Raw genomic sequence first — 24,756 nt, 5'->3', positions numbered from 1 at the left:
GTCCCTCCCACCGCGGGCTGGCCCAGTTCTTTCTTTTGATGACCTTGATGTAGACCCAGTCTCCTGGATTGATGGGGTTGTCGACCTGTGAGGAGGAAAGATCAGGCGGCAGTAAATTTGTCTTTGACACAGTTTGAGCGTCCTGATCATATAATCTGCCAAGGACTGCTCTTCATCTGTTGTTTGCAACTCTCGTAGTTCTTATCGTTCTCATGTTCCTGTTAGCCTGCAATTGTCCAAATCAAAAATGTTTTCTTTTAACTGTCTTTCCTTTGAACCTCTAAATCTCTCGTGTTGCTAACCTATCTACACCAGAACAAAAAATTTACCACAGTATAACACCAAATGTATTCAAATTCATTGTCATAAAGTGTTGTATTATTACTATCTTCCACTATCTGTCCTACTCACTCCCTCCTTTTGAGGCTTGGCAACGCCCATGCCTCACACCTTGACAAATTTTTTGGGAGAATGCGTTCTTTACTACATACGATTCCATCATCATTTAATTTGACTGTCTTTCCAAAACGCTTCTCAATTTCTCAGTTCACACTTCTTCTACATGTGTTACTGGTTCTCCAGTTTTGTTTTGTTTTTTTGTAGTTAATTATCAACCCAAAAGCTAAGTGTTTCTTTCTAACATTCAACCTGCTCAAAATCACTCTTTCATCAAAGTCGCTCTACTAATTTTCCATAGTAGTCGCCAACAACTTCAACCATTAAACCTGTAATTTCTTTTCATTCAGGCTATCATTCATCAATGTTCATTTGCATCTCACACACAGTCTCCAAAAAGGAGTCTTTCTATCACATTGGTCCCAATTCATCCAAGCTCACCACACAACATTCATATATCATTTTCAACTCAGGTTTCCTGGTAGAACAATCCACCAATTCAAAAAAAACTTAACTAAAACAAACAATTGGCAAATTAATCTGAATTTTTTCTTTGTTTTTAAATTTGAAGAACTCAATCTCTCAGATTTAGCTTGCATTTAGAATTTAGTATAATCTTGTAACACAACCAATCAATTATTCCTATTAAATGTAGCATTGCAAAATCTTAAATTCACAATTTAGCTTCTTCCAATTCCTGAAAGCATGTTCTGTCTTTTTTTTTTCTTCGAATTTCTCATGTGAGCTCGACACTTAACATGCACTAGTGTGGATTAGTTTCTGCTTGCAAACAGATTTCTCTCTTTTTCCTCTCATTTTTATTTTTCAAAATAATTTCTGTTCTGCGGTGCAAATTGGATAGACCACAGTCTAGCAATTTTTTTTTTATACTAAAACTTTAGCCAATGTTCATCATTTTAACATATACGCACACACATGCACAGCTCTCGCACGCAAAAGGTAGTTCCCAGCACCAATGATTCGTCACAGGCTGGCCATTTCCTGTGGTCGATCATGAGCCATGCACACGAGGACAGCACATTCTAATTTTATTTATTTATCTTCTAGAAGCAAGTTGCATTTCTTTACCACTTGATTTGCATATTTTAACTTTAGTGTAACACACATTTGAGCTCTAGTCATTTGTAATTTGGGCATACAAACAGCATTGTCATACTTCTTGGATGGACAGGACTTCTAATAATCTAAAAAAAATTCTAATAATCTGACAATGACATGTTTTGCTGTCATATGGGCATCTATTCTTTCTTTCTCTGTATGAGCATAAGCGGTCAAAGAGGAGGAAGCTTGTCATGCTAAAAATTTGGCTTTTCCTCTGCTCCTTCCTCCACCCTTTGATTGGTATTGTTTTGCAAAACGACACTCTCGTGCAAAGTGTCCTCGTCTCCCACAGTTCCAACAGTTGTCTGAATCTGATGGGGTTTTTGATTTGAATGGCAGCTCGCGACGTTGTTGGTATCTAACTCTTCCTCTGCCCCTTTGGGAACTTTGGTAGAAGATTGTTGTATCTTTATTTAGATCATTATCAACATCTAGATGAAATACATCAGAACTTTTGCCTTTCTCAATCCCTTTATCAGCGTCTCTGGGCCACTGCATGTTTTTTGTAAACCAAGCAGTGTCCGCTTCCACCAAGTGTTTCCTCACCCAACTGCCCAAGTCAGGGGGGAAACCAGTGAGGAGCACAATTTTAAGATGTTGCTGATAAGAACTCTCATCTGCATCATTGAATGGGATGCCACTATGTACCCAGAATTCTTTTTCAAATCTCAATTGAATGGCGGCCTCATCACTTTTCAACTTTCTATCTTTTGTCTTTTGGATTTCTTCTCTTCTTTCTTGTGAAGCTTTCGACCACATTTTAGCACAATCCAATTCACTCTCTTTTCTTTTCTTTTTCAGTCCATTTTTCTTTCTATCCACACTCTCTTCTAAAACATCAACTACTATCTTCCACACTTCAACTCTCAACTTCCCTTCTACTCCATACTTTTTCTTCCACTTCGGCATATATTGCATACAATTAAGAAATCTACTCGCCATGTACTTCTCATGTCCGTCAAGAGGTAGAGATTTACCGTTTTTATTTCCCATCTTAATTCTAGTAGTTTTAGGTTATACAATTTTTTTTTCTCAAAAATATTATTATTATTATTATTATTACTATTATTACTTATTTATTTATTTAACTATGTCTTTGAGGATCCTCAATGCAGGTTTAAATTGACCTTTCAACAAATTACTAGCCTGTATTATTGCCGTGGATCAATGCTAGAACTGCTATTTAGTCAATTTATCCTACCAGTCACACTCCCAACCACACAAACTCAAGCGCTTTGTATTTTTCTCATGGCTCGGACAAACCAAAGCCGTATCTCATAGCTCGGACAAACCAAAGCCGAATCTCATAGCTCGGACAAACCAAAGCCGAATCTCATAGCTCGGACAAACCAAAGCCGTATCTCATAGCTCGGACAAACCGAAGCCATATCTCATAGCTCGGACAAACCAAAGCCGTATCTCATGGCTCGGACAAACCAAAGCCGTATCTCATGGCTCGGACAAACCAAAGCCGAATCTCACGTGCACCTGTGTTTTTTTTTGTTTTTTTTTATACGCGTTTCACAACAACACAATCACACAACTTCAGGCCTTTAACTTACTTGTCCCCTGGTTCGTTGTACTGCCAGGTCCCGTCAATCCACCTCTGTCAGACGAAGGCAGACCTAAGATGCTGGCCCAGCGAAGAATTTCCTTCCCAGGTCTTTCTTTACCAGGTCCGGCTAATGGACGCTGGCCCGTCGACGGTGTACAGCGCGTCGTCCTCCGTCAGCCAGATGATGAGTATGAGGGTCCCGGGTTTCGGCACCAAAATGTTAGAGATTTGCTCACTCCAACTTATTTTGCAAGAACCACACGGGAGACAGGCAAGTTCTTTTAGACACCTGCAGGTGGAGAGATCACTCGCTACAGGAATGAAATCTAAAAGTCTCCTCCCTGCAAGGGCATATTTATTAGGAGGAACAGAGTGGGGGTGGGAGTGGACAGGTTTGGTGAACCCCCGGCCTCTGATAAGATCAGAGCAGGGGGTGTTTTACACTGTTGTGGGAAACAGAACAACTTTGATTGCTTCCCCTGCAGCTGGTCAATCAAGCAGAGGAAGCAACCACTTCATCTTACTCTGCATTGTGAGGGCAAGACAAGATTGATTTAATCATTATAGTTTACATTCCAACATAATCCTACGATAAAGATAACCTGGAAAACCCTAACAGTGTTGTTAAGTGCGGCATGGTGTAGTTCAGTGCGGCATGGTGTACTTCAGTGCGGCATGGTGTTGTTCAGTGCGGCATGGTGTTGTTCAGTGCGGGATGATGTTGTTCAGTGCGGTATCATGTTGTTCAGTGCGGTATCGTGTTGTTCAGTGCAGTATCGTTGTGTTGTCCGTATTGTGTTGTGTTGTCAGTAATGTGTTGTGTTGTTCGTATTGTGTTGTGTTGTTCGTATTGTGTTGTGTTGTTCGTATTGTGTTGTGTTGTTCGTATTGTGTTGTGTTGTTCATATTGTGTTGTTCGTATTGTGTTGAGTTGTTCGTATTGTGTTGTGTTGTTCGGATTGTGTTGCCTTTAACACTTAGCCTCTAACACTTAGCCTCTAACACTTAGCCTCTAGCACCTAGAAGGTAAATAAATAGGAAGGAAGTGTCACGTGCTGGTGTCACCTGCGACGCGACCACGCCCCCCCCCTGTCAGTGGAATCACCGTCACCTGCCACGGGTTCATGGACAGCGCTATATCAGCGCCGCAAGCGCAGAACCGAGTGCCAGTCTGTCCCTTGATGCTGCTTCGCTCATCAGTCCCGGAGAAACTTGACTCGCTTGACTATTCGAAACCCCCGCAGAACCGTTTGTCCTCTCCAGCCCGATCGCCGCTCCAGCGCCGGCTGTTCCGATCATCCCCTTCCAATAAAGTCCGTCGTCACGCACTTGGCTGTACTGTCCGATCCTTAACAGTACAGACTGGCCAACGCTATGCAGTCAGCGAACGACGAGACGGCATTGAGCCGACTGGAGCGAGCCGAGACCGCCATCAGCAGCCTGTCCGCCGACATCCGGAACCTGATCGAGGTTGGTCAGCAACAACAGCTGCAGCAGCAGGAGATGGCCCAAGCCCTCCAGAGACTGTCGGTGGCTGCGTCCCCGGCTGTCACGGCACCCCAGCACCGCCCGTCTGCCGAGGCCAGGAGGCTCGTGGACGTCCCGGAGCCCCGCCTCGGCAACATCGAGAAGTTCAACGGCGATCCCAAGCACGTGAGGGCGTTTGTGACCAACTGTCGCATAATGTTCAGCCTCCAGCCCGTCACCTTTGCGTCAGAATCAGCCAAGGTCGGGTTCGTTCTAACCCACCTCACGGGCGAGGCGCGGCTATGGGGTTTGGCAGAGTATGAAAGGATGGCCCCGGCATGCGATTCCTTCGACGCCTTCGCAGAGGAATTGCTCTGCCTGTTCGACCTGGGATCCGCCGCCGAAGACGCCGCCGAGGAACTGGCGACGCTGCGTCAAGGTAGCCGATCGGTCGCGGAGTACGCCCTTAAGTTCCAGACGTTGGCCGGCAGCAGCGGATGGAACGTGCCAGCGCTCGTTAGCACATTCCTAAACGGCCTCGCCGAGTATATGAAAGACGAACTGGTGTCTTACGATCGCCCGCGAACCCTGAAGGGCGCGATGGACTTGGCGGCCCGAGTAGACCTGCGGATCCGGACGCGGCGGCGCGATCGGAGGTCCCCGCGGAATCCGCGTGGCCACATTCCTCCGTCTGCTGGGGACCCGTCAACCACACCACCCGCCGAGCCCATGGATCTGGGAGGGGCTCGGGTTCCCTCGGAGGAGCACCGTCGACGCCTCTCGCTGGGCTTCTGTTTTTACTGTGGGGAGGGGGGCCATCGGGTGGCGGGGTGCCCGTTAAAAGGCCGGAGCTCACGCGGCGTCGGGGGATCCGCGTGAGCTCGACCAGCACCGGCTCTCCCAGTCCCAGCACGCTCACGCTACAGGCACGTGTCCAGCTTGCGGCGGGCGACCAGAACGTGGCGGCCTTGGTGGATTCCGGCGCGGAGGGGAACATCATGGACATTAGCCTGGCGCGTCAGTGGGGTGTCGGCTGCCTCCCGCTGAGCCCGTCCATTCCCGCGCGTGCCATTGATGGCCGTCTGATTGGCGAGGTGGCTTTCGTGACGGAACTGGTTAAGGTAATGCTCTCCGGCAATCACCACGAGACCATCCAGTTTTTTCTTCTTTCCCTCCTAGGACAGCAGCTCACCCTGGGGCACCCTTGGTTGCGGCAGCACAACCCAGTGCTGGACTGGGAGGTGGGGGTGGTACGGCAGTGGAGCGAACGCTGCCATCGAGTGTGCCTGAAGGCGGCCACTAGCCCATTCGGCAGAGCCCCGCCCAGGTACAGTCCCGACATCTCCAATGTCCCAGCAGTTTATCACGAACTCAAGGAGGTTTTTAGTAAAGCCAGGGCCGCTTCTCTTCCTCCACACCGGTCCTACGATTGCGCCATCGACCTGTTGCCCGGCACCTTCCCTCCCAAGGGACGCGTCTACTCCCTGTCCGCTCCTGAGCGCCGGGCTATGGAGGAATAAATCCGGGAGTCCCTGGCAGCCGGTATCATACGGCCGTCCTCTTCACCTGCGGGAGCGGGGTTTTTCTTCGTGAAGAAGAAGGAGGGCACGCTCCGCCCGTGTATCGACTACCGGGGAATAAACGAGAGCACCGTAAAGAACCGATACCCTCTGCCTCTTCTTTCTTCCGCCTTTGAGAGCCTTCAGGGTGCCACCATCTTCACAAAGCTGGATCTTCGCAACGCCTACCACCTGATCCGCATCCGGGAGGGAGACGAGTGGAAGACGGCTTTCAACACCCCGAGCGGACACTACGAGTACTTGGTGGTTCCGTTTGGGCTCACCAACGCCCCAGCAGTTTTCCAGTCCCTGATAAACGACGTGTTACGAGACATGCTGGACAAATTTGTGTCCGTTTATTTGGACGACATCCTCATCTTCTCCCGCTCTCTTCCTGAGCACATCAAGCATGTTCGGGCGGTGCTGCGACGCCTCCTAGAGAATTCGCTCTACGTGAAGGCAGAGAAGTGCGAGTTCCACGCCCCCTCTGTCAAATTCCTCGGCTACGTGGTGCGTGAGGGATCCATCGAAATGGACCCTGGGTAGGTGGAGGCGGTCACGTCATGGCCTGTTCCCGAGACACGCAAGCGGCTGCAACAATTCTTAGGTTTCGCGAACTTTTATCGACGTTTTATCCGTGGATACAGCACGGTGGCCGCGCCACTCACCGCCCTTACCAGCCCCGCCTCCCCATACAAATGGACAGAACGGGCGGAACAGGCATTTCAGGAGCTTAAGAGGAGGTTCACATCCGCTCCCATCCTCAGAGTTCCCGATCCCGACAGACAGTTTGTGGTGTCGGGGCGGTGTTGTCTCAACGTAGCCGCCAAGACGATCGTCTCCATCCGTGCGCCTTCTTTTCTCGCCGTTTGTCAGCCTCAGAAAGGAAGTATGACATCGGTAATCGTGAGCTCCTCGCCGTCAAGTTCGCTTTGGAGGAGTGGCGACATTGGCTGGAGGGCGCCACCACTCCGTTCATTGTCTGGACCGACCACCGCAACTTGGAGTATCTGAGATCGGCTAAGAGACTGAACGCGAGACAAGCACGGTGGGCTCTGTTCTTTGACCGGTTTGAGTTCTCTCTTTCCTACAGACCGGGTTCCCGTAACGCGAAGGCGGACGCCCTGTCGCGTTTATTTCCTGGTGGGGAGGAGGGACAGGGTCCGCCTCCCACTATCCTCCCGAGCTCGGTTCGGGTGGCGGCTCTCACATGGGAGATCGAACGCCAAGTGGAAGCCGCATCACGCGATCAACCCGGCCCCAGCAACTGCCCGGAGGGTCGCCTGTTCGTCCCTGAAGGCCTGCGATCGGCCGTGCTGCAATGGGCGCACGACTCACGCCTGGCCTGTCATCCCGGCGCTGCACGCACGAGGTACGTGGTGGCACAGCGTTTCTGGTGGCCCACCTGGCAAGTGGACACCAGCGATTACGTCAGAGCCTGCTCAATCTGTAACCGCTACAAGACGTCTACTCGTCCTCCGGCCGGGCTGCTTCAACCCTTGCCGGTTCGCCAGCGTCCCTGGTCTCACCTGTCAATTGACTTTGTCACAGGCCTCCCCCCCCTCAGAGGGAAACACGGTGGTCCTCACGGTGGTAGACCGTTTTAGCCTAAGCTCCCATCTGCGAAGCAGACGGCGTCCATCATGGTGCGGGAGGTGTTTCGTCACCACGGTCTTCCACAAGACATCGTGTCAGACCGAGGACCTCAATTCGCGTCCACCTTCTGGATGGAGTTCTGCCGACTCCTCGGCGCCACGGCCAGCCTCTCCTCGGGGTTTCACCCTCAGTCCAACGGTCAAGCGGAGCGCCAGAACCAGGAACTGGGCAGGGCTCTCCGATGCATGGCCGCCGGGGACCAGCGCGGGTGGGTTCAACAGCTTTCCTGGGTAGAGTATGCTCACAATTCCCTTCCCAGCTCGGCCACGGGACTTTCGCCTTTCCACTGCGTCTTCAGGTACCAGCCACCCTTGTTCGCCCACCAGGAGCGTGGTGCGGCGTGCCCGTCGGCCCAGGCTTGTGTCCGCCGTTGTCATCGTGCCTGGGCGAGGGGCCGGGTCACTCTTCTCCGCTCTGTTTCAGGCTACGCCCGCCAGGCGAACAAGCACCGGACGCCGGCTCCGGAGTACAGAGTGGGGCAGCGTGTGTGGCTCTCGACGCGGGATTTGCCGCTGCGAGCGGGATCCCGCAAACTGGTGTCAAACACACCTCTCGGATTAAGGTGCCCCCGGCTTCCCAGTAACGGGTTTGTTTTAGCCGGGTTCGGAGATTGGTCCGTAATCTAACCACCCGAGTTAAATTAACTCCTCCGGAATCAATCTAATTTCTGTACGACGCCAATCCCTCTCAAGTCACCCGAAGCTCGTGCCGAGTAACTCAATTAGAGGCAGGACTTCGAAGTGACCGCATCGTATTGATGGCTCCCCGCTAATGTTTAAGTTCTTATTCGTTACGGATATTTTTTAGATGTCTTTGTTAAGACCTCAGGGATTCGTTTGTATAGCGCACCCAAGCACTAGTTTTGCCGAAGTAAATGTTAATATGGGTCCGTTCCACTTGGTCGCTCATGCAGCGAGCCGACCAACTTTTTTATTCGAAAGAGAATCGAATTAATAAAAGTGTGACAATAATAGCATTTAAGAAGAAAATTAATGCACTTTATATGATTAATTCTAACTTCGTATACGCGGATCTAGCTCTTAACCGTCGGAGTTCTTCACCCCTCTTAATTGCTTTAAAAAAAAATAACAACTTATTCTAAACCGGATAAAAATGTCGTGCTCTGTTTAGATTTGCCTAATAATTAATTTGGAAGGCAAGTCTATTTTTTGATCGTGTCCCGTTCAACTTTTGACGCGGCCCGACAATTTTAGGAACTGGGCCGCGCCCGACGGACAATCGAAATACTTTTATTCTCCTCCAACTCCAATGATTTATTTTAACCGTCGTCGTTATTTTATTTAGAAGAAGTAAATTTCCAACAATTCACTTTTAACGAAATCCACTCCTCCTTTAAATATTTACGAAAGTTATTTAATTCTCCAACTTCCTCGGAGTTACTTTTTCCGCGACCCGTCAAAAAGGGGAAGCGGGCCTGAGCCTTTCAAATAGTTAAATAACTTTCCGTTCTACACAAAACCAATAATCTGATTTAAACACTTCCTTTAATTTATTCAAACGAAACAACTTTCGAACGGATCGAAATTCACTCGTGGCTCAAATAACTACGGAAGTTATTTAAGTCTCTAACTTATTCGGAGTTCCTTTTTACGCGGCCCGTCTAAAAGGGGAAGCGGGCCTGAGCCTTCGGTTGCATATTCAGTACAAATCCGCGCACAACGAAGTAAGTAATATACAAAACACATTTATTGAAGAAACATGGAATAGAATTACAAATCTCAATTACTCCAGAAACTGAACAACTTCACTCACTGATACCCGTGTTAATAAAATCATTCAATCCCAGAACAATTCGATTGCAAAACACAGTTCATAAAAAATGGAAGAGGTAAATACCAGTTGCGTGCTATTTTTGGTGGAAGCAAAGTCGAGTGATCAGTTCGATCTTGCTTCTAAAATCCAAATTAGAGAAACAGGCTGGCCACGAGGAAGCCGGCGGCCCGATGACTATTCCCCCCTCTCGCTAAAATACATAAAAACGGTCATCCTCACCAATTTCTCGTTTAAAGTTGTCCAGTCCAATTTTTAGGAGTAAATCCAAGTTAATTTCAGTCCAGTGATCCTGCGTCTCACACAAAGATCTTTGGGACTTTGGAAAAAATCTTGAAACTCCTCCGGGCCTCTTCACGTATGAGAGCTCTTTTGGGGGGAAAAGCCCTTAAGCTGCTCCTGCAGGACCTTTTATAGACCTCTCCGTCCCCCCCCTCCCCTTTCTTTTCTCCGGTACTTTCCCTATAGGGTAAGACTGCCCAGTTTTCCCACGCCTATAGAAGGGACTGGCCAGCTTTCTCACGCCTATAGAGGGAACTGGCCAGTTTTCCCACGCCCATAGAGGGAACTGGCCAGCCTCCCCACGCTTTGTTATCTGTGGCCTTCAGCCGCTGTTTCCGCCCTGACCACGCAGTACTTTCCACCAAATGCACAGCTAGTGGTAAAACCTTTCACTTCCCCTTTTCACCCTTGACCTACTTTCTTAAACAATTTATGTCAAGCCACTATTCTCATAGTGACGGGTTTCTTGATCGAATTGACAAATAATATTGCTTAAAGCGGTTACAGAATACATTTTTAGCCAAGCAAAGAAATAAAAATAAAAATCACATTTGTGCTTCCATGCGTGACTCACACTCTGACACCGTGTTCCTTTTTTATATCCATTTTAACCGGTTTAGCTTATTCTGGCCCCTCTATTGGTCTCCCGTTTTGGTCTGGCGCCATCTTTTGGACAAATTTGGAATTTCAGCTCTGCCAATTTATTCCTGTGAACAATCCATATTCTACCATTTGCACCATCTCTAACCCCATGTTACATGACACTGGCGCCCCGCTTTGTTGGACCGTTCCCTATCCAGAAGGTGATTGGCCCGGCCGCAGTCCGTCTGCTCCTTCCAGACTCCATGAAGGTTCATCCCACGTTCCACGTGTCCCGTGTGCGGCCCATCCATGAGAGCGCGTTGGCGCCGGCGCCCGTTCCGCCGCCGCCGCCCCAGCTCGTCGATGGGGGCCCGGCTTACGCTGTCCGCTCCCTGCTCCGATCGTGGCGGCGTGGTCGGGGCCTACAATATCTCGTGGACTGGGAGGGTTATGACGACGCGCACCGCTCCTGGGTTCCGAGCCGCTGGATACTCGACCGTTCGCTCATCACGGAGTTCCATCGCTGTCATCCGGACCAACCGGGTCAACGGCGCGGGCGCCCGAGGAGGGACGAGGGGACCAGGGGTGAGGGTCCGGGGAGGTCTTGCCCACCGGTACCGGGGTCTTCTGCCCCCGCGCCCGTCGAGCCTGCGTCTGGCGAGGTGTCGGACGTTTCAGCGGTGTGCTGACCCCTCCACCTGGCCGCCCGGGGTATTGCCTTCCTTTTTTTTTTTTGTTGTTTTGTTGTTTTCGGTTCCTGGGGACGTCGGGAGCCGTCCCTTGTGGGGGGGGTTCTGTCACGTGCTGGTGCCACCTGCGACGGGACCACGCCCCCCCGTCAGTGGAATCACCGTCACCTGCCACGGATTCATGGACAGCGCTATATCAGCGCCGCAAGCGCAGAACCGAGTGCCAGTCTGTCCCTTGATGCTGCTTCGCTCATCAGTCCCGGAGAAACTTGACTCGCTTGACTATTCGAAACCCCCGCAGAACCGTTTGTCCTCTCCAGCCCGATCGCCGCTCCAGCGCCGGCTGTTCCCATCATCCCCTTCCAATAAAGTCCGTCGTCACGCACTTGGCTGTACTGTCCGATCCTTAACAGGAAGGACTCACCGGTGACGTCTTTGCCCACGTCCAAGCGTTGTACTTTGTATTTTCATCCTTCTGACAGTGGAAAACATATAGCCAACAAACACCGTGGAACCTAAACGAATGAAAGAAAACTATCATTTGGCCACAACCAACATTCACAGATACAACACAATGTGACGTGCGGGGTTGAGGTTAAAGGTTGAGTGAAGGGCCCTCGTTTTAAACAACTTTTTTGAAAAGGATTGGGAACAAGTAAGACATATTTAATTTATTTAATGGGAAGTAGTAAGAGCTATTGAATTTAATATATGTATTACATTCTATTGTATTGTATTCTGTTGTATTCTTTTGGATTGTATTCACACTAACCCTACTAAAACTTCAGCCCACAAAAACTCGCCTCTGGCGCCTAGCCTCTGGCACTTAGCCTCTAACACTTAGCCTTTAACATTTAGCCTTTAACACTTAGCCTAGAAGGTGAATAAATAGGGTTAAAGGTTGAGTGAAGGGCCCTCGTTTTAAACTACTTTTTTGAAAAGGAGTGGGAACAAGTAAGACGTATTTAATTTATTTAATGGGAAGTAGTAAGACTTATTAAATTTATTTAATCTACTTTTCTTCCCAGGCAAAATTTGATGTGCTGCAATTCCAAATTTCCAAAGTGAATGAAGGAATGAAATCCTTTAAATTATGATTTTGTATAAATACTAGGCATAGACACAAAATCTACGGCACAAAATGGGCAGACTTTACTTGTTTGAAGAGGACTGGTTACAAGACAAACTTTTCTGATGTATTTAATGGGAAGAAGACTTATTTAGTTTATTTAATCTATTTTTGTTCCCTGGCAAAATTGGATTTGCTGAAATTGTATTTTGCCAAATCTTGACTTGAGACCTGATAGGAAGTATTAAACGCTTAGTTAAATCAATACAAATTGGTAATAAGAGCGAGTAATGTTGGTTGAACCGATGAATGAAGGTTGAAAGCAATTTAAATTATGACTTTGTATAACTACTAGATATTAACAGAACATCTACTGCGCAAAATGGGCAGAGTTTACTTGTTTGAGAAGGAGTGGCTTATTCAAAACTAAGATTTATTTAATCTGTTTGTTCCCAGGTAAAATTGGATGTGATGCAATTCCAAATTTCACCACATGATGGTGCCCAATTTTGACTTCATAGGACATATTAAACACTTAGCTTGTTACTATGTTCAAAGTAATCAGATTTGTTTATTATTCTAATGGCCTTTTCAAAACTATTCTGGATTACTACTTTGGATCTATTCTACATTACTTGGCAACAACATACTCTGTAACAGATTAGGCAGTATAATCACATATGTTAACTTGAGAGTGCCCACACTCAATCTACTTATCGTGATGTGTTAAATCAATTACTGTTAGACATTATTTGTCTAATAATCTACCAAATCTTTGAGTTGAAGAATTTGTGATTTAATTAATAGCTTGTTATTATGTTCAGGGTAATCAGACTTGTATATAATTCTAATGGCCTTCTTTTGAAAACTATTCTGAATTACAAATTTGGATCTTATATTACTTTGCAACAATATACGGATTAGGCAGTATAATCACATATGTTAACTTCAGTGCCCACACTGTATTTATGTATGGTTATTTGTTAAATCAAGTACTGTTAGACGTGAAATAGGAAGTGTTTAACATAAATGTTATGGCTACTCACCATTGTAGCTCGCTCCTGGTCCATCCACGCCCACGTCCCACATCCAGCCCCAGAGCAACCTGTCCGTCGTGGCTGCGCCAGCCATGCTGGTCAGGCCAAGTTGGGCTTAATAAACATGTATTTGCTTTGTATTTGTTGTTTGTTTTTGCGTTTGCACTTTGCCTATCCGGTCGCCTTTGTTATATATGTAATAAATGAGTCTCGACTTGGCATGATAGATTGACAGCTGCATTTGCGGTCAAATTAGTCGTACCTCGCACTTAATTCATCGACTCCCCTATCTGGGTGGAGCGAGAGCATCTTGCTCTGTGCGGCATCCATCCGCTCTCCTATCTGGGTAGAGCGTGGGTAAATTATAATTTTGCGTCTAATTGTTTTCCTATCGGCGCTAGTTTGCGCTCCCTTTTATTTCCTCCGTGTGGCCATCGACAACGTTTCGGCATCTTTTGTGCCTTCCTCAGGTCTGGCACACGGGAATGGAAGTTAAATTTAGTTTTGTTGCATGTGGAGCTGTTTCCTCCTTCATGGCCGCATCGAGACTGAATTTCCTGCTCCGAGCGGTCCTTATATGTGTTTCATGTCAGCAATTTGCGTTTCGTTCCGGATAATTTTCCATCTACTCATTTTAGCTTATTAACTTGTTGTTTTTGCTCTTTTCTTGCAGGTACCGATTGGGTGTGAATATGTGAACTCGGCATAGGTAAGTATAACTGTGTGTTTTTCTGTTTCAGGTTATCCAGGTAAGTATTGTTTTTTTGATAGTGTAAACTTTTACTTTCAACCACTTTTTAGTTTATGTCAGGTGCAGAGCAGGGAGAGGATTCGAATGCAGAGACTTCAATGTCCAAAAAGGCTTTTATTGTCTCCACTGATAGTCGAACAAAAAACGCCTCAATAGGAGGGAAAAAAGGGAAAACTAAGGCGCCTCGAACCGAGGGAGAAAAAGGGGAAATCAAAGCACCTCGAACCGAGGGAAATACAAAAACAAGATAGCGATGTAACCAAGTTAACATCGGGGATCAAAGTCGCTCAAACAAGGCTTGTACGTGGAACTCGAGGGTTTCGTGATCGCTAGTGTTCTTACAAGGCAAGACGCACTGGCACTGGATACTGGGAAAGACGCGGGTTATATGGACACAGGAGGGGAACACAGGTGAAGACAGTTGGTCATTGACGCAGGTGCACACACTTGGAATCAGGGGTTCACGTGACCGGACGCACAGGGGAAGGACACACCGACTGGAACGAGAGGAAAATCACACAATAAAACAGGAAGTGATCCGGACGACACATGACAGCATGACATAACCCCCCCCCTCTAGGGCCGGATCCCAGACGGACCCGGAGCATCGGGGTGAGCCGCGTAAAAGTCATCTAGTAGCCCGGGATCCAGGATATAGCTACGCGGCACCCATTGCCGCTCCTCTGGCCCGTAACCCTCCCAGTCCACCAGGAACTGCCAGCCCCGGCCCTTCCGGCGCACGTCCAGCAACTTCTTAACTGTGTAGGTAGGCCCACCCCCCACCGTCCGCGTAGGCAGGGGTGCCGCGGGAGCCGGCACCATCCCACTCTCCCTAACCGGCTTGACCTTCCCGACGTGGAAGGTGGGATGCACCGCAAGGGACCGAGGCAGACGGAGTCGCACAGCCGCTGGACCGACGACCTTGGAGATCGGAAACGGCCCTACAAAACGGGGGGCCAGTTTCCTGGAGCCCACCTGGAGGGGAAGGTCCCGGGCGGACAGCCAGACCCGCTGGCCGGGCCGGTAGACAGGTGCCGGACGACGTCTCCGGTCAGCCATCCTCTTCACCCTGTCGCCCTGGCGGACCAGTATGGCCCTTGCCGCTGCCCAGATGCGCCGACAGCGTCTCACCACGGCGCACGCCGAGGTAACTGACACCTCCGGCTCGCTGTCGGGGAAGAGCAGGGGCTGGTATCCAAAGACGCACATGAAGGGGGACATCCCGGTCGCCGTGATGGGAAGGGAGTTATGGGCGTACTCTACCCAGGTCAAGTTTTGACTCCACGACGAGGGGTTCTGGGTTACCAAACAGCGGAGGCCCATTTCCAGCTGTTGGTTAATGCGTTCTGCTTGGCCGTTCGCTTCCGGGTGGTAGCCCGAAGTGAGGCTCACGGTGGCCCCTATAAGCTTGCAGAAAGCCCTCCAAAAGCGGAACACGAACTGGGGGCCCCTATCTGACACGACGTCCGAGGAAATCCATGAATCCTGCAGACGTGGTCCATGAGAACTACTGCCGTACGTTTGGCCGAAGGTAATTTGGGCAGGGCAATGAAGTGGGCCATCTTGGAGAACCTATCCACGACGGTGAGTATCGTCGTCTTACCGCTAGACACCGGCAGTCCCGTGACAAAATCCACAGAGATGTCGGCCCATGGTCGAGAGGGAATGGAGAGAGGCTGCAGCAACCCCACACGGCGGCCCGGAGTGTTCTTACTCCGCGCACAGATGGAACAGGCTGCAACATACTCCCGGACGTCCGCCCCCATGGAGGGCCACCAGAATCTTTGTTGGATGACGTGCAGGGTTCTTCGCACGCCCGGGTGACACGTGAGCCGGGAGGTGTGCGCCCAGTGGATCACTTGGGATCGTAGTTGGGGCGGAACAAACAGTCTATTCTCGGGACTTCCCCTAGGGGGTGGATCATCGTGGTTTGCCCGCTTCACCAAGTCCTCTATGGGCCAGGTTACGGCTCCCACCACGCAGTGAGGGGGGAGAATGGGCTCTGGCTCTGTGGACACCGGGTCTGGGCTGTAGATGCGTGACAGCGCATCAGGTTTGGTGTTCTTGGCCCCCGGTCTGTAAGACAACGTGAAATGGAAACGGTTAAAGAAGAGGGACCAACAAGCCTGGCGGGAGTTCAATCGCTTGGCCTCCTTGATATATTGCAGGTTCTTGTGATCGGTCCAAACCAGAAAGGGGTGTTGGGCTCCCTCCAGCCAGTGTCTCCATTCTTCAAGAGCCTTTTTGAATTTGCTAACAATTCCCGATCTCCGACGTCATAGTTCTGCTCCGCGGGGGTCAGCCGTCGGGACAAAAAGGCGCATGGATGGAGCTTGTTGTCGACCTGGGATCTCTGAGACAGGATGGCGCCGATTCCCTGACTGGAGGCATCAACCTCCACCACGAACTGACGAGATGGGTCGGGCAAGGTAAGGATTGGAGCGGTGGTGAACCGCCTCTTCAGCTCCTGGAAGGCGGCTTCAGCCTCCGCCGTCCAGCGAAACGGAACTGTCGGGGAGGTGAGAGCGTGCAGGGGAGCCTCGGTGGCGCTGAAGCCTCGTATGAATCGTCTATAAAAGTTAGCAAATCCCAGAAATTGCTGCACTCTTTTGCGGCTATCCGGTACCGGCCATTGGGTCACCGCGCTTACTTTGGCTGGGTCCATCTGGACCTTCCCTGGGGCTATGATGAAGCCAAGGAACGATATCGTTTCTGCATGGAACTCGCTCTTTTCGGCCTTTACATAAAGTCGATGGTCCAGGAGCCGTTGCAGGACCGACTTAACATGACTCTCATGGGTCCTCAAATCTGGTGAATAAATTAAGATGTCATCCAAGTAAACGAAAACAAAGTGGTCTAAGAAATCACTCAGAACGTCATTGATCATGGCCTGGAAGACCGCGGGGGCATTGGTGAGGCCGAACGGCATTACCCGGTATTCAAAGTGTCCCCGGGGGGTGTTGAAGCCCGTCTTCCACTCATCACCTTCCCGAATGCGCATGAGGTGATACGCGTTACGCAAATCTAACTTGGTGAATACCCGAGCCTGCTGCAACTGATCAAACACGGCCGACATGAGTGGGAGGGGGTACCGATTCTTTATAGTGATCTGGTTGAGGGGACTGTAATCTATGCAGGGGCGCAGGGTTCCGTCTTTCTTCCCCACAAAGAAAAACCCGGCCCCTGCAGGCGATGATGACGGCATGATCAGACCCGCTTTAAGTGACGCGTCAATATAGTCATTTAAGGCCTTCTTTTCGGGGCCCGAAAGGGAATAAAGTCTCCCCTTGGGGATCGAAGCACCGAGCAATAGGTCTACGGCGCAGTCGTAGGGACGGTGGGGTGGTAAGGAGCTCGCCTTGGCTTTGCTAAATACCTCCGCAAGTTGATGGTAGCATTTGGGTACTTGGTTTAGATCCGGAGCTCTGAACTCTGGTTCAGGAGACGCAAAGTCCGAGGGAGAAGTGCATGGGGACTCGATCGAAGGGTTCGGTTTGACACACGATACTTGGCACTGGGATGCCCACCCCTTTATCTCCCCTGACTCCCAGTTTATTGCAGGGTTGTGGTGTTTTAGCCACGGATAACCGAGGATAAGTTTTTAATCAACGCAATAATTTACAACTGTTGACCAGTCGAAATAATCGTCGAAATTTGGCATCTGTGGCTGGAAGCAGACGCCGAGTTCGACGTTCCTCCCAAACGCCACACTCCCTCGCTTTTCAGGGCTACACAAAAAAACATATTTTTCAAAACAACGAGTTGTAATTACCTTGTACGCTCTAGACGGTCAAGTTGCAAGCTGAAAACAAAAATATTTGTCTTGTTAGTTGTCGTGTTACTAACCGCTGTGTCTTGTTTGCAAGCATTGCCGCTTTCCTACTTCCTGTTGCAAGTCACGCCCACGGATTATAATTTTGCCGTGAGTTCCGCCTATTGACATCATGTCCGCGTCACATGACTGCGACATAATATTATCTAAAACTGTTTGTGCGGTATTGTGTTGTTTTGTGCGGTATTGTGTTATTCTGTGCGGCGTCGTGTTGTTCTGTGCGGCGTCGTGTTGTTCAGTGCGGCGTCATGTTGTTCAGTATGGCATGGTGTAGTTCAGTGCGGCATGGTGTTGTTCAGTGCGGCATGGTGTTGTTCAGTGCGGCATGGTGTTGTTAAGTGCGGCATGGTGTTGTTCAGTGCGGCATGGTGTAGTTCAGTGCGGCATGGTGTTGTTCAGTGCGGCATGGTGCTCTTCAGTGCGGCATGGTGTTGTTCAGTGCGGCATGGTGTTGTTAAGTGCGGCATGGTGTAGTTCAGTGCGGCATGGTGTTGTTCAGTGCGGCATGGTGTTGTTCAGTGCGGCATGGTGTTGTTCAGTGCGGCATGGTGTTGTTCAGTGCGGGATGGTGTTGTTCAGTGCGGCATGGTGTTGTTCAGTGCAGGATGGTGTTGTTCAGTGCGGGATAGTGTTGTTCAGTGCAGGATGGTGTTGTTCAGTGCGGCATGGTGTTGTTCAAAGCGGCATGGTGTTGTTCAGTGCGGGATGGTGTTGTTCAGTGCGGGATGGTGTTGTTCAGTGCGGCATAATGTTGCTCAGTGCGGCATAATGTTGCTCAGTGCGGCATGGTGTTGTTCAGTGCGGCATGGTGTTGTTCAGTGCGGCATAATAATGTTCAGTGCGGCATGGTGTCGTTCAGTGCGGCATGGTGTCGTTCAGTGCGGCATGGTGCTGTTCAGTGCGGCATGGTGTTGTTCAGTGCGGCATGGTGTTGTTAAGTGCGGCATGGTGTAGTTCAGTGCGGCATGGTGTTGTTCAGTGCGGCATGGTGTTGTTCAGTGCGGCATGGTGTTGTTCAGTGCTGGATGGTGTTGTTCAGTGCGGCATGGTGTTGTTCAGTGCGGCATGGTGTTGTTCAGTGCAGCATGGTGTTGTTCAGTGCGGCATGGTGGTGTTCAGTGCGGCATGGTGTTGTTCAGTGCGGCATGGTGTTGTTCAGTGCGGCATGGTGTCGTTCAGTGCGGCATGGTGTCGTTCAGTGCGGGATGGTGTTGTTCAGTGCGACATGGTGTTGTTCAGTGCGACATGGTGTTGTTCAGTGCGGCATGGTGTTGTTCAGTGCGGCATGGTGTTGTTCAGTGCGGCATGGTGTTGTTCAGTGCGGCATGGTGTTGTTCAGTGCGGCATGGTGTTGTTCAGTGCGGGATGGTGTTGTTCAGTGTGGCATGGTGTTGTTCAGTGCAGCATGGTGTTGTTCAGTGCGGCATGGTGTTGTTCAGTGCGGCATGGTGTTGTTCAGTGCGGCATGGTGTTGTTCAGTGTGGCATAATGTTGTTCAGTGCGGCATGGTGTTGTTCAGTGCAGGATGGTGTTGTTCAGTGCGGGATGGTGTTGTTCAGTGCAGGATGGTGTTGTTCAGTGCGGCATGGTGTTGTTCAAAGCGGCATGGTGTTGTTCAGTGCGGGATGGTGTTGTTCAGTGCGGCATAATGTTGCTCAGTGCGGCATAATGTTGTTCAGTGCGGCATGGTGTTGTTCAGTGCGGCATGGTGTTGTTCAGTGCGGCATAATAATGTTCAGTGCGGCATAATGTTGTTCAGTGCGGCATAATGTTGTTCAGTGCGGCATGGCGTTGTTCAGTGCGGCATGGTGTTGTTCAGTGCGGGATGGTGTTGTGCAGTGCGGGATGGTGTTGTTCAGTGCGGCATGGTGTTGTTCAGTGCGGCGTCATGTTGTTCAGTACGGCATGTTGTAGTTCAGTGCGGCATGGTGTTCAGTGCGGCATGGTGTTGTTCAGTGCGGCATGGTGTTGTTCAGTGCGGCATGGTGTTGTTCAGTGTGGCATAATGTTGTTCAGTGCAGCATGGTGTTGTTCACTGCGGGATGGTGTTGTTCAGTGCGGGATGGTGTTGTTCAGTGCAGGATGGTGTTGTTCAGTGCGGCATAATGTTGTTCAGTGCGGGATGGTGTTGTTCAGTGCAGGATGGTGTTGTTCAGTGCGGCATAATGTTGTTCAGTGCGGCATTGTGTTGTTCGGTGCGGCATGGTGTTGTTCATTGCGGCATGGTGTTGTTCAGTGCGGCATGGTGTTGTTCAGTGCGGCATGGTGTTGTTCAGTGCGGCATGGTGTTGTTCAGTGCGGCATGGTGTTGTTCAGTGCGGCATGGTGTTGTTCAGTGCGGCATGGTGTTGTTCAGTGCGGCATGGTGTTGTTCAGTGGGGCATGGTGTTGTTCAGTGCGTCATAGTGTTGTTTAGTGCGGGATGGTGTTGTTCAGTGCGGCATGGTGTTTTTCAGTGCGGCATGGTGTTGTACAGTGCGGAATGGTGTTGTTCAGTGCGGCATGGTGTTGTTCAGTGCGGGATGGTGTTGTTCAGTGCGGCATGGTGTTGTTCAGTGCGGCATGGTGTTGTTTAGTGCGGCATGGTGTTGTTCAGTGTGGGATGGTGTTGTTCAGTGCGGGATGGTGTTGTTCAGTGCGGGATGGTGTTGTTCAGTGCGGCATGGTGTTGTTCAGTGCGGCATGGTGTTGTTCAGTGCGGCATGGTGTTGTTCAGTGCGGCATGGTGTTGTTCAGTGCGGCATTGTGTTGTTCAGTGCGGCATTGTGTTGTTCAGTGCGGCATGGTGTTGTTCAGTGCGGCATGGTGTTGTTCAGTGCGGCATGGTGTTGTTCAGTGCGGCATGGTGTTGTTCAGTGCGGCATGGTGTTGTTCAGTGCGGCATGGTGTAGTTCAGTGCGGCATGGTGTTGTTCAGTGCGGGATGGTGTTGTTCAGTGCGGGATGGTGTTGTTCGGTGCGGGATGGTGTTCAGTGCGGCATGGTGTTGTTCAGTGCGGCATGGTGTTGTTCAGTGCGGCATGGTGTTGTTCAGTGCGGCATGGTGTTGTTCAGTGCGGCATGGTGTTGTTCAGTGCGGCATGGTGTTGTTCAGTGCGGCATGGTGTTGTTCAGTGCGGCATGGTGTTGTTCAGTGCGGCATGGTGTTGTTCAGTGCGGCATGGTGTTGTTCAGTGCGGCATGGTGTTGTTCGGTGCGGCATGGTGTTGTTCGGTGCGGCATGGTGTTGTTCAGTGCGGCATGGTGTTGTTCAGTGCGGTATCGTGTTGTTCAGTGCGGTATCGTGTTGTTCAGTGCGGTATCGTGTTGTTCAGTGCGGTATCGTTGTGTTGTTCGTATTGTGTTGTGTTGTTCGTAATGTGTTGTGTTGTGTTGTTCGTATTGTGTTGTTGGTATTGTGTTGTGTTGTTCGTATTTTGTTGTGTTGTTCATATTGTGTTGAGTTGTTCATATTGTGTTGAGTTGTTCGTATTGTGTTGTGTTGTTCGTATTGTGTTGCCTCTAACACTTAGCTTCTAACACTTAGCCTCTAGCACCTAGAAGGTAAATAAATAGGAAGGAAGGACTCACCGGTGATGTTGTCGCCCACGTCCAAGCGTTGTACTTTGTATTTTCATCCTTCTGACAGTGGAAAACATATAGCCAACAAACACCGTGGAACCTAAACGAATGAAAGAAAACTATCATTTGGCCACAACCAACATTCACAGATACAACACAATGTGACGTGCGGGGTTGAGGTTAAAGGTTGAGTAAATGGCCCTCGTTTTAAACTACTTTTTTGAAAAGGAGTGGGAACAAGTAAGACGTATTTAATTTATTTATTGGGAAGTAGTAAGACTTATTAAATTTATTTAATCTACTTTTCTTCCCAGGCAAAATTTGATGTACTGCAATTCCAAATTTCCAAAGTGAATGAAGGAATGAAATCCTTTAAATTATGATTTTGTATAAATACTAGGCATAAACACAAAATCTACGGCACAAAATGGGCAGACTTTACTTGTTTGAAAAGGACTGGTTACAAGACAGACTTTTTTAATTTATTTAATGGGAAGAAGACTTATTTAGTTTAATTGATCTATTTTTGTTCCCTGGCAAAATTCGATTTGCTGCAATTCCAAATTTCCAAAGTGAATGAAGGAATGAAGTCGTTTAAATTATGATTTTGTATAAATACTAGGCATAGACACAAAATCTACGGCACAAAACGGGCAGACTTTACTTGTTTGAAAAGGACTGGTTACAAGACAGACTTTTCTGATTTATTTAATGGGAAGAAGACTTATTTAGTTTATTTAATCTCTTTTTGTTGCCTGGCAAAATTGGATTTGCTGAAATTGTATTTTGCCAAATCTTGACTTGAGACCTGATAGGAAGTATTAAACGCTTAGTTAAATCGATACAAGTTGGTAATAAGAGCGAGTAATGTTGGTTGAAGCGATGAATTAAGGTTGAAAGCAATTTAAATTATGACTTTGTATAAATACTAGATATTAACAGAACATCTACTGCGCAAAATGGGCAGAGTTTACTTGTTTGAGAAGGAGTGGCTTATTTAAGACTAAGATTTATTTAATCTGTTTGTTCCCAGGCAAAATTGGATGTGATGCAATTCCAAATTTCACCACATGATGGTGCCCAATTTTGACTTCATAGGACATATTCAACACTTAACTATTATGTTCAAGGTAATCAGATTTGTTTATTATTCTCATGGCCTTTTCAAAACTATTCTGGATTACTACTTTGGATCTATTCTACATTACTTGGCAACAACATACTCTGTAACAGATTAGGCAGTATAATCACATATGTTAACTTGAGAGTGCCCACACTCAATCTACTTATCGTGATGTGTTAAATCAATTACTGTTAGACATTATTATTCTGATAATCTACCAAATCTTTGAATTGAAGAATTTGTGATTTAATTAATAGCTTGTTGTTATGTTCAGGGTAATCAGACTTGTATATAATTCTAATGGCCTTCTTTTGAAAACTATTCTGAATTACAACTTTGGATCTTATATTACTTTGCAACAATATACTCGGTGACAGATTAGGCAGTATAATCACATATGTTAACTTCAGTGCCCACACTGTATTTATTTATGGTTATTTGTTAAATCAAGTACTGTTAGACATGAAATAGGAAGTGTTTAACATAAATGTTATGGCTACTCACCATTGTAGCTCACTCCTGGTCAATGATACGAGCCTCTTCTTGCAGTGGAAAACTTGCAGCCAACAAACACCGTGGAACTTAAAGGAATGAAATTAAACATTAACATTTCGCCTGGACCAATATTCACACGTACAACGCAACGCGGCTACACTTCTGCTAGCGCCTCAGCTACACGTTGCTATTACAAACGTAAATCTCTTTAAACACAATGAGTGTTACTTACCGTGTGCGCTGTAGACGGTCCAGTTGCAAGCAGAAAATAAAGATATTTCTGTTGATATTCGTCGTTGCTCAGTGGCTCACGGCCATCGCGCCAACAGATTTGAATTTTGGTGGAAGTTCAGCCAATTACGTCATATCCGCGGCACATGACTGCGACGTAATACCCGCTTATCTGAAACGGCAGTTAAAAGTAGAGTTACATCAAGTTTTCTTTTTTAATCAACGCAATCATTTACAACCGCTGACCAGAAAGAATCGTCGAAATTCGACGTTCCCCCCAAACGCCACACTCACTCGCTTTTCAGGGCAACAAAAGTACTTCTTTTTAAAAACGATTAGTTGTACTTACCGTGTACGCTCTGGACGGTCCAGTTGCAAGCAGAAAATAAAAATATTTCTCTTGTTAGTCGTATGTTACCATCCGCTGTGTCTTTGTCAACATCGCCATTTTCCTACTTCCTGTTGCGAGCCACGCCCACGGATTTAAATTTTGGCGGAAGTTCCGCCCATTGGCGTAGTTTTCGCGTATAGCAAATCCGATTGGTTGGGAAGGGGGCGCGGTTATGCAGCCGAGGGGTCCTGTGATCGGTGGGATGTAAAGTAGGCGTCGACGTCACGTCCGCGTCACGTGACCACGACGTGGCAGACGTCATATAGCAACCGCTGTTTTGTTTAGTAGACTTACAGTTGTTATGCATTGACATAATGGCGCACACTCCAAATAGATTTAAATAAATTAAATAATTCTTCTGCCCACTCCCTTTTAAACAAGTTAACTCTCCCCGCGGATTTGAATTCCGGCGGAAGTTCTGCCCATCACGTGACGTCTGTCACGTGACCACACGCGGCAGATGTCATATAGCAACCGCTGTTTTGTTTAGTAGATTTACAGTTGTTATGCGTTGACATAATGGCGCACTGGTTAGCATGTCCACCTCTTAAGCATGATGTTGCGGGTTCGACGCCTGATCAATGTTAGCATGGAGTGAGCTGAAGTGCATGGCGCTGAAGATTTGAATCTTTGAAATGCGCTGAGGTCTGACGTATCAGGCAGAATGGTTTGCCATCACGTTCAACAAAAAATAGAAACTTTCCCACTCTGATAAAAACGTCCTGTGTTCATCTACATATTTTCGTTTTGCTGTGCATCTTTTCCCTGCCATTTCGAGAGCCCAATTGACACTAATAGTTTACTGGAATGTGTTTGCCCATCCTACTTTGTGGAATTTCACCACATGCGCTTTTGACAAAAATACTAAATTGAACTCAAGTGAAGCCAACACGCACAACCCCCCCCCCCCCCCCCATGCATCCGTCCGTCCGTCCGTCCGTCACATCTCTGGCCTCAACACGCTTGTGCGAGTCTTCCCAACCTCCAGCTCCAGGATGCGGAACTCAAGCAGTTCGTTTTGGTCTCGGATATCCTGGATGTGCTCTTTCAGACGCGCTTCTTCCGCCTCCATCCGCCTGACCTGAAAAGACAGTCAGACCTCATCTGCGGGGCTTCCGGACGGGTGTGACGCCAAGCGACTCCGCCCAGCGCCTTTCTTTCCGTCACC

At 48.5% G+C, this 24,756-nt stretch overlaps 2 long non-coding RNA genes across 2 annotated transcripts; both read right to left on the bottom strand.

Annotated features, from left to right (window-relative positions):
• Nucleotides 1-14,050: 14,050 nt before the first annotated feature.
• On the bottom strand, nucleotides 14,051-16,935 carry LOC137839940 (uncharacterized). The gene is made up of 2 exons (XR_011086340.1): nucleotides 16,607-16,935; nucleotides 14,051-16,526 (listed from the first exon to the last, which is right to left on the bottom strand). It is a non-coding gene; the product is annotated as an uncharacterized lncRNA (long non-coding RNA).
• A 4,342-nt stretch (nucleotides 16,936-21,277) lies between these two features.
• LOC125993176 (uncharacterized) lies at nucleotides 21,278-23,637 on the bottom strand. The gene is made up of 3 exons (XR_011086321.1): nucleotides 23,199-23,637; nucleotides 22,976-23,052; nucleotides 21,278-21,448 (listed from the first exon to the last, which is right to left on the bottom strand). It is a non-coding gene; the product is annotated as an uncharacterized lncRNA (long non-coding RNA).
• Between the last annotated feature and the right edge of the window lie 1,119 nt (nucleotides 23,638-24,756).

This window comes from Syngnathus scovelli, unplaced genomic scaffold (genome assembly GCF_024217435.2).
Source record: "Syngnathus scovelli strain Florida unplaced genomic scaffold, RoL_Ssco_1.2 HiC_scaffold_27, whole genome shotgun sequence".
NCBI lineage: Eukaryota > Metazoa > Chordata > Actinopteri > Syngnathiformes > Syngnathidae > Syngnathus > Syngnathus scovelli.
This window is presented reverse-complemented; position numbering and strand designations above follow the sequence as displayed.